Source organism: Lupinus angustifolius, unplaced genomic scaffold, assembly GCF_001865875.1.
Source record: "Lupinus angustifolius cultivar Tanjil unplaced genomic scaffold, LupAngTanjil_v1.0 Scaffold_164_9, whole genome shotgun sequence".
Taxonomy (NCBI): Eukaryota; Viridiplantae; Streptophyta; class Magnoliopsida; order Fabales; family Fabaceae; genus Lupinus; species Lupinus angustifolius.
Genome location: NW_017726233.1, coordinates 3,531 through 13,023, shown reverse-complemented (window position 1 = coordinate 13,023; position 9,493 = coordinate 3,531). Strand labels below are relative to the sequence as shown.

The 9,493-nt window shown below is 34.2% G+C and overlaps 1 pseudogene; it reads left to right on the top strand.

Moving 5' to 3' along the window:
- The first annotated feature begins 4,006 nt into the window (after window positions 1-4,006).
- On the top strand, window positions 4,007-8,586 carry LOC109340358 (annotated as a pseudogene).
- Window positions 8,587-9,493: the final 907 nt, after the last annotated feature.

The window sequence follows — 9,493 nt, the reverse complement described above, 5'->3', positions numbered from 1 at the left end:
ACAAAGGTAAAATTGTAGCCATCAGGTTCTAGACTTTTATTACCCTCCTAACTCCAAATTGTATGTTTGATATCCTCTTCCTTAAACATTGAGGTTAAGAATTTATTTTCATCTTCCGAGAGTCAATTGAACTTGATGCCATAAAGAGTGGGCCTGTTCCAATGACTTTAAGCAAACATTGCCTAAAAAAGACCTAATATGTTTTTTAAATCTAGTAGAGTCTGAAAGTGTGCATGTCAAGAGGAACACTTTGGAAAGCTCTCTTTATATGTCATGGTTTTGATGAGGACAACTTGTGCTAATAAGAGCTTGAAGATCACCAACAAATCAACGTGCTTAAGTCTTTAATTGGTACTAGGCTTAGACTAGAATCTAGTTTAAGTTGAGGCAAGGCTTAGGGAACCTAATACATGTCTCATATGCATAAATCTTTTAAATCATTTCATCTTTGAGATATGTCATTCATAATATGTTCATGCATTACATAAATACATGTATATGTGCATTCTAGGCATAAACTAAGTGTTAAACATGTATGAACTAAGTGCATAACGTATTTGAGGTTTTGTAGTTAAAAATACACATTTAAAAATGCTGTTAATCGATTAACTAATACTTTAATCGATTAACCCAACTGCTTTGAAAAGTGGTTGCTACTGCAACATGTTTTAAAATTCTGTTAATCGATTAAGGCATACGTTAATCGATTAAGTTAACATTTTTGAATCACGTTAATCGATTAAGATAGCATTTAATCGATTAATTGGGCTTCTGAACTGATTCTTTATAAACTGCGTTTTCAGAATTGATCTCATAAGTTGCATGTTGCATTTCTTAGAGAGTTAGAGCACTTTACGTGATATTTGTTGCATCTAGTTGTTAAGTGCATTTGTGAGTTTAGAAAGGAGAGATTCTATGCTTTAGGATTGAGTGCATTTCATGTTATAATTTCGCATATTTTCCCTCACATGTTCATGCATATTATTGATGCTTTTCGTGAAGTTTTTTAGATTCTGTAACTTCTGTTTTCATACTAATACATTGTCATATTGCATGAGTTTGTATTAGGTGTTTTAGAGTAAAGCCTTCTTGTCATATTTGAGCTTTGTAATAGCTTAATTTTACTCTTCTATTTTGTTGTGTAATTGTTGTAACAAGGGAATCTCGTGGTGTCTTATCACCTAAGAGATTGAGTGTATCTTCATAATTGCTTAGAGTTTTAGAAAAGGAAAGAAAAGAGATTCTTGGCTGGGGCTACGCCGAAAGAAACGTTTTCTTTGTCGGTAGGAAGGGAGTCAAACCATAGAATAGGTTTCTTTATTTTCTTGTAATTTTCTAAGTGTTGTAATTGGATGATGTGCATGTAAATACATTGATTCAATTATAGTGAAGGAAATATCTCAAGTCAGCCGGGAGGCCTGGATGTAGTTTGCAGTGGACAACAAACGAACCAGGATAAAAATTCGCGTTGTATCGGTTAACTGTTGTGCAATTAATCGTTTCTGTTTAAAGCTTACTGTTTCTGTTTAATCGGTTAAAACTGTTGCGTTAATCGATTATCCCTGTTCTGTTAATCGATTAAGTTTGTTCTGTTAATCGATTATCTTCATCCTGTAATCGATTAATTAGGGGTGATTCAGCATTAAGTGTTGAGTTTCGAAAAGCGGCTATTCTAACCGCTACACCTATTCAACCCCCCCCCCTTCTAGGTGTATTGTAACCACTGATACCTAACAGAGTCTTCAGTACATTCCTCATCCATTGTAAATTCAGTCACTTCCTTAAATCTCCAAATTCTATTAATAGATGAATGAAAGAATTTGGAGTTTGAGTCACGTTCACGAATCCACTTTTGTCTAGATTTTTGAAGGAGAAGACTATCTTGTTGACTTGATAGGCTCCAAAGTTCTATTGTAGCCAACCTTCTTATGCTAACGTCATCCTCAGATATGGTCCCGTGACCACTTTTTGCATCAACTAAGTTAATAATATCCACCTTATCAACATTTCTCCTATCCACTATACCAAAGTGATCTTTGTTCTGACCACTGATCTCCAATTTCTTCTACTCATTTGCGACAAACATGCCAAATCTAGGATAAAAAACCAAAAATTATTTTTTCGGAATAGTGTCAAACCCCAATTTGCATCATCAATTTTTAGAAAAATAGGATAGTGGTCAGAGAAGGTTATTTACAAATTGGTAGAGTTCTTTGCACTCTCTTATATATGCTTGGAGTCTTGTACCTTTTCTTTTACCATGTTGAAGAATTGCATTGAAAACAGCTACAATAGACCACGACTTGCCATAATGACCTAATTTTATCGTCTTAGCTTCCTCCCAGAACTTCTATTTCCCATCCAAGTCGCATGGGCAATATGCATTTATAATTTGAGAGTAATCATTTTCCATTTCCCACTTGCCTTTTACCAGTACAAAGTTTGTGCCAAACCTCACGTCTTCAGCTAGATAAATCTCCTTGTTCTAAATGCTAGCCCAAAATTACACCAGAGTTACTTTCTATGGGTATGAATGCCCAATCAAAGTTATAATAGCCCCACGAAGAAATGAAAATCTTGCTCTCAATGTTCTCAACCTTGGTATGAAATCCAACTTATTTTTCTTGACTAAATCTTTGATCACCAACTTATTTACCCTTCTGACTAGCTTTTTCATCCACGAATATCAAAGAAATTAATATTATCAATAGTGGAATATATCCTTCATGCAATATTGTTGACTTAGAAATCATATTTCTTCATCTTGAATAATAAGCTACGTCAACATTTCTTTCTAGAAGAACAACTAGTGTTAGAAATTGGTTTCTTGAAATGAGGTTTCTGATTTTCTTCACAACCAGCCATTCTATTTCTAGTTATTTTACATAATTCACCTTTTATGTTCAAACCCATGACACCTTGGTTCAGCATAGCCATACTTAGAAGAAGAACACAAAGAAACAAAACCTTCATTTTAAAGTTTATGTTTTGTTCTTCTTTATACTCTATAATACTTTGCAAATTCCAATTGTGATGGGAGCATTACATCAGGCAAATATATATACTCAAAACTTTATTGTGGTTAAAGGTTAATATGTAGTTTGGCTTTAACTTATGCTAGAGAAGATGGACAATTTTAGGTAATTTGTTATTAGATGAATATGGATGGTTTTAATGACAAATGTTGTTGTGGTAGTTTCAATCATTGCTATATTTGTATTTATGACTTATGAAACAAATTTAAATTTCTTTTCTTTTAGTTAATTGCCAATTTGGTGTTTTTTTTAATACTATTTTTGCTTGGAGGAAAAAAATAATGTTGTATCTAATAATATCACAACCTTCTAAAGTTGGATATGCTTTCAAAGTATAACTAGCAATATACCCGTGTGTTAGCATAGGTCATTCCATATTGTTTCTATTAAATTCCAATTAGTACATATTAAGATATAAAAGAAAAATTAAAACATAAGTGATTGTTTGAATTTTCAACTCTATAATAACTTTATATTAAATTCGTATACAACAATTGTTTGAACTTTGTACAAATATGTTTAAATATGCAAGCCAATAAAGAAGAGAATGTACATAGTTATAATATAAATAGTATAGTTCCTTCAAGATAAAAAATATAATATATTTGACCACTTAGCTAGTGAATATTTCTCTATTACCAAGGTACTTGTTCATATTATCATGAACCAATGACTCCAAATAATATATTTTTGCTTGAATGCGATTTATGACGATAAAAAACGAATGGCACCTACAAAAATCTACAATACAATTAGAAAATGTACATCACACCATATTCTAGACAAAATAAATAATGTTCACAAAAAATTTCATGCATACTGATGAATTCTTTTGTGCCATACTCGAAGAGAGCACCCGTAATCGTTATATTGAGTACAGCATCATCTCCAATGCCTTATACATGCATATTAAGAAGATTGCAAAATTTGATGTTCTAAGAGTTTGCATGTACATCTTACTTTGTTCCTAGATGGGTCGCAATTGGCTCACTTTTAGGTTTGATTTGTTTGGATCTCACTATGGATTTTTTGGTACATAAATTCTCTATTACCCATTTTATCTCTGAGAGAGGATGTCACTGACCCCTTTGTTTCTTGAGATATTTTCATTGACTCTGGATTGTTCTTGTACCTAAAAATATCAAGTTAATATTCCAATTATCAATCAATTAATATAATAACCATCATTAGTAAATTTGGCATTCAAAATCATATTAACATACTTAGGATATAACACAACGAGGTGTATTAGCCGAGCCGAATAAGTACCTATTGCACCTCCTACTATAATTGTATCCTCAACAAGTATTGAAGTGATGTATCACCATTAACTACAATGTCAATTCCAACCTTCACATGATTGTGCGTAGTTATGCATTATGCAGCATAGTATAGAGTAGGTTACACATTTTTCCAATTCCAAAAAAGTGCTTCAATGGGATATCCACATATAAACTATATGTTTTAACTCCCTAAAATATTAGCTCAAACATATTAGTTATTGAAAAATATGATTTTAATTAAACTAAAGGGGGAAGTAAAAGAAAGTCGGTCAATAAGTTTACCTTTAGAATTCTATAAGTAGCAAGTACGCAACTATCTTTTATGCTAGCACCGACGCAATGTAAATTATTATGTGATAAGTGCTAGACATACATAAATTTCATACACTTTTATGACAGTTATCTTAAGCATAATTGAGAAAAATCAACTTAAAACAATATTTTTTGTATAAAATATCACAATCTTGTATATTTGTGTGTATTTTTTTTATGTATTTTGTAGGATTCAGAAATAAGAAAAGAAGAGAAAAAAGACTCATGGTCAAAAAGAAAAAGAAGTTAAAATCAAGGTGCTCAAGAAGGCAGCTGAGCATGGACCAAGTCGCTAAGCTGACAAGGACACCAGCATGACCTGGACCAAGCTGCTCAAGCAAACCGCTGAGCGGACCTGCTTGGCCGCTCAGCCTAGCACCAGACTAGTCCTGACACGGTCAGAACTCAAGCTTGACACGGTCAGACATGAGCTTGGCACATGCCCAAGCTGCGCAACAAGCAACTTAGCGGTACAACCAAGCAGCTTAGTGGAGAACCAGACTTCTGCCCAAATCAGCAAGCACCAGGCCACATCCCAGTCAGCACGGTCAAAGATGTTGAACAAGCAACTTAGCGGTGCAACAGGTGTGCTAAGCGATGTGCACCTAGACTTGACTTAGCCATCAAGCAAACCATGAAGTCACCAATGACCTCACCTCAAGTAGCCCACCATAGGCTTTCCAGAATAGCTCACTAGATGATTTTCTAGCTCACAACTAGCTTTGATGAGTCAAACATAAGGAGGAGACAAAGTTGCTTGATCAAGGGACCAAACTCATGATGAAGGACTTTTCCAGCTGCTTAGCGGGGCTGACAAGCAGCTCAGTGGCCCCAGAAGAATTTCTATAGAGAGGACACATTCCATACGAACCAATATATATCTCTCACACTTTTCACTCACATTTTGCCTAGAAATTCTTCTCTAAAGTTCTTTGTTCTTGTTCTTAGCTCTTAGAAACTTTATTGAAGTAAGTTTTGTAATTTTAATTTACAATTCAAGAGTTGAAAAGGAGAAGACAAATGAGATACAAAAATCAATTTTGTAATCTCATTTGGAACTCAAAGCATGCAATCCTTGGTGGATGGCTCATGCTCCTAACAATTTTTTTTTGAATATGGTTATGTATTTCTACTTCTTTTTATATTTTAAAGATTTAAATTTTAATCATTCGAGTTGGTGCTTTGATTAATCTTACTTGTTTAAGAAATTCTTAATGCTCTTTTTAGATTGATCACCTAAAAATTGATTTCAAGTCATAAAATTAGTTGTCTCAAACACTTAACAAATAAACTAAGAAGTAGTTGTACTACTTAGTTTATTTGTCAAGTTAAGCATATTTTTCTTAAGATCTTATATACATTACTACTTCAATATAAGAGTAGCCAAGATTAGGGTGTGACAACCTAGTCTCTTTGTGGACGTAATATTGTTTAGTAATAAATGTAAGTGGTTATTATTCTACCATTTTAGAACATACACTAAAAGGAGGATTTTAGAACTTGGTGTTTGGAGTTAATCAAAGTAAAACATAAAAACTTGTCTAAGTAGTTCAAAGCTGGTGCAAATAAGTGAATAACATTTCAGGTAGCTTGCCAAAGGAAATTAGTTGATGTAAGAGCTTGGCGTATCTTGGTCTTGCACAAAATGGGATAGGAGGGGAGCTACCAATTGAGATTGGGATGCTTAGCAGCTTAACAGAACTGATTTTATGGGATAATCCGTTGTCAGGATCTATTCCTAAAGGACTCGGCAATTGTAGTAGTCTTGAGACCCTTGCAATATATGGTAATGAGCTTGTTGGACCGATCCCTCCGGATATTGGAAACCTCCAATCATTGAAGTGGTTGTTTCTCTACAAGAATAATTTGAATGGAACCATTCCTAGGGAAATTGGAAATCTTTCCTCATGTTTAGAACTTGATTTCTCAGAAAACTTTTTAGTAGGTGATATCCCTTCTGAGTTCAGCAAAATAAGTGGTCTAAATTTGTTCTTTCTCTTTGAGAACCAGCTAACTGGTGTTATACCAAATGAGTTTAGCAATTTGAAGAATCTGACATTGCTAGATCTGTCAATGAATCATCTTACAGGTCCAATTCCAGTTGGCTTCCAGTATTTCACTCGGATGTATCAGTTGCAACTTTTTGACAACAACCTAACTGGTATTATTCCTCAGGGACTCGGACCCCATAGTCCTCTTTGGGTTGTTGATTTTTCCGACAACAGCTTGACAGGAAGGGTACCTCCTCATCTATGTCGAAATTCTTGGTTGATGTTTTTGAATCTGGCATCTAATATGCTTTATGGAAATATACCAACAGGGCTATTGAACTGTGATTCATTGGCACAGCTGCTGTTGGTTGGTAACAGGCTTACTGGTTGCTTCCCTTTAGAGTTGTGTAAACTGGCAAACATTACCGCGATTGAGTTGAGTGAGAACAGGTTCAGTGGTCCACTCCCTCATGAGATTGGAACCTGCCAGAAATTGCAAAGGCTTCACATTGCAGACAACTACTTCACAATGGAGTTGCCTAAGGAAATTGGAAATATTTCTCAACGGGTGACCTTTAATGTTTCTTCAAATCTATTAACCGGAGAATCCCACCCGAAATTGTTAAGTGCAAAAATCTTCAGAGGCTTGATCTCAGTCAGAACAGCTTTACTGGTTCCTTGCCAAATGAACTTGGTACACTTCAGCAGTTGGAGATTCTCAAGCTCTCAAACAATAAAATATCCAGAAATATTCCTGCAACATTAGGTAATTTGTCAAATTTGAACTGGTTGCAGATGAGTGGCAATTTGTTTTCGGGTGAAATACCTCCTCGGTTGGGTTCTCTTTCAAGCTTACAGATTGAAATGGATCTCAGTTACAATAATCTTTCTGGAAGCATACCATCCCAGCTTAGCAATCTCAATATGCTTGAATATCTCTTTCTAAATAACAACCATTTAGATTGTGAAATTCCAAGCACATTTAACCTGCTTTCAAGCTTGATGGGGTGTAATTTCTCATACAATAACCTCTCTGGTCCTTTACCTTCCACTAAAATTTTCCAAAGTGTGGATATAAGCAGCTTTATCGGTGTTAACAAAGGCCTCTGTGGTCCACCTCTCAGTGACTGCAACGCGAATCAATCTTCTCGAGCAGATCCTTCAGCGAAGAGTGTTCATTCTCCTCTTGGTAAATCTGTCATGATCATTGCAGCTACTGTTGGTGGTGTTTCTCTCATTTTAATTGCGGTTATTCTTTAATCTTTATATTTTGAGACGGTCTGCAGAGTCTGTTGCTTCCTTGAGACACATCTAAACCAACTCTGTGGAATCAGATATCCATTTTCCTCCAAAAGAAGGTTTCACATTCCAAGATCTAGTTGAAGCTACACAAAGATTTCATTAAAGTTATGTTATTGGTAAGGGAGAAACTGGAACAGTTTATAAGGCGGTGATTAAATCGGGAAAGACCATTGCTGTTAAGTAGTTATCATCAAATAGGGAAGGGAACAACATTGATAATAGTTTCAGGGCTGAGATATTGACTCTGGGAAACATAAGGCATAGAAATATAGTGAAGTTGTTTGGTTTTTGCTATCACCAAGGTTCCAATCTACTACTTTATGAGTACATGGGAAATGGTAGCTTAGGTGAACTATTGCATGGTTCTGCAAATAATCTTGAATGGCCAATTTGGTTTATGATTGGTCTTGGAGCTGCTGAGGGTCTTTCTTACTTGCATCATGACTTCAAACCAAAGATTATTGATCGCGATATAAAATCGAATAACATTCTGCTTGACGAAAACAATGAGGCTCATGTTGGTGATTTTGGTTTGGCCAAAGTGATTGACATGCCTCAATCAAAATCAATGTCTGCAGTTGCTGGATCTTATGGTTATATTGCTCCTGGTAAGCTCCTATTTTTGCATATTTAGTTAATGAAGCATGAATTTCTTTTTATACTATATATATTGTTGACATACATAGTCTGTCAAGGTGGTTCATACTTCATATTATGATTTGCAATTTCACTTCATACTTATAAATAATGTTGATACTGATTTATTCGCTTGAAGAAATTTGAGTTTGGTGAATTCAAAAGTTTTGGTATACTAAGCAGTTTTAAAATTTGCTTTTTCATACCATGGATTTTGATGATTTAAAAGAGAGTATCTGATACTGTTAAATTATAGTTTTTTGGCAGTGACCTTGTCAACTTGCCAATGCCTTAAATTTGGCCTTTACTGCATGTGCATGTACTTTATAATTATAATGTTGACTTTCAAATTTATTTTGTAAATAAATTATTATGCGTCGTTAGATCCATGTAGCTAACTCCACCGAGTGAAATATAGACTTGGTTGTTGTTGTCGTCTATGAAGTACTAATACGGATACGAGTATCAGATACGATGCATATCCGATACGTTGATACGCATTTTCTTGAAATCGTAGGATACGATACGTTTGGGATGCATATATAAAATATGTACATAAAATCCATAAAACATAATAAATATATAATTATTATCATGAATTTTCAAATAAGGAACATATCTTGCAGAGATCACTAAATATAAAATGAAATTCATATTATCATAAGATGATCAATCCCATTTGATAGATGATCAATATTATGCATATGCATTTCTTATTAATTCTCTATACAATGTGTGTGTTTTTGTTTTATTTCTCTTGCTACAAGTCTACTTGATAGATTGCATATTATGTTTCTCTTTTGTACTTAATTAATTATGTTATGTCTTTCTCTCTTTTAAAATATCATTGTGTGGTATTTTATGTTAGATAGTTTTATAATTCAGTTAGTTTAGTTGCAATACTTTCTGTTTATAGAAAGTTAATTAGTTGCTC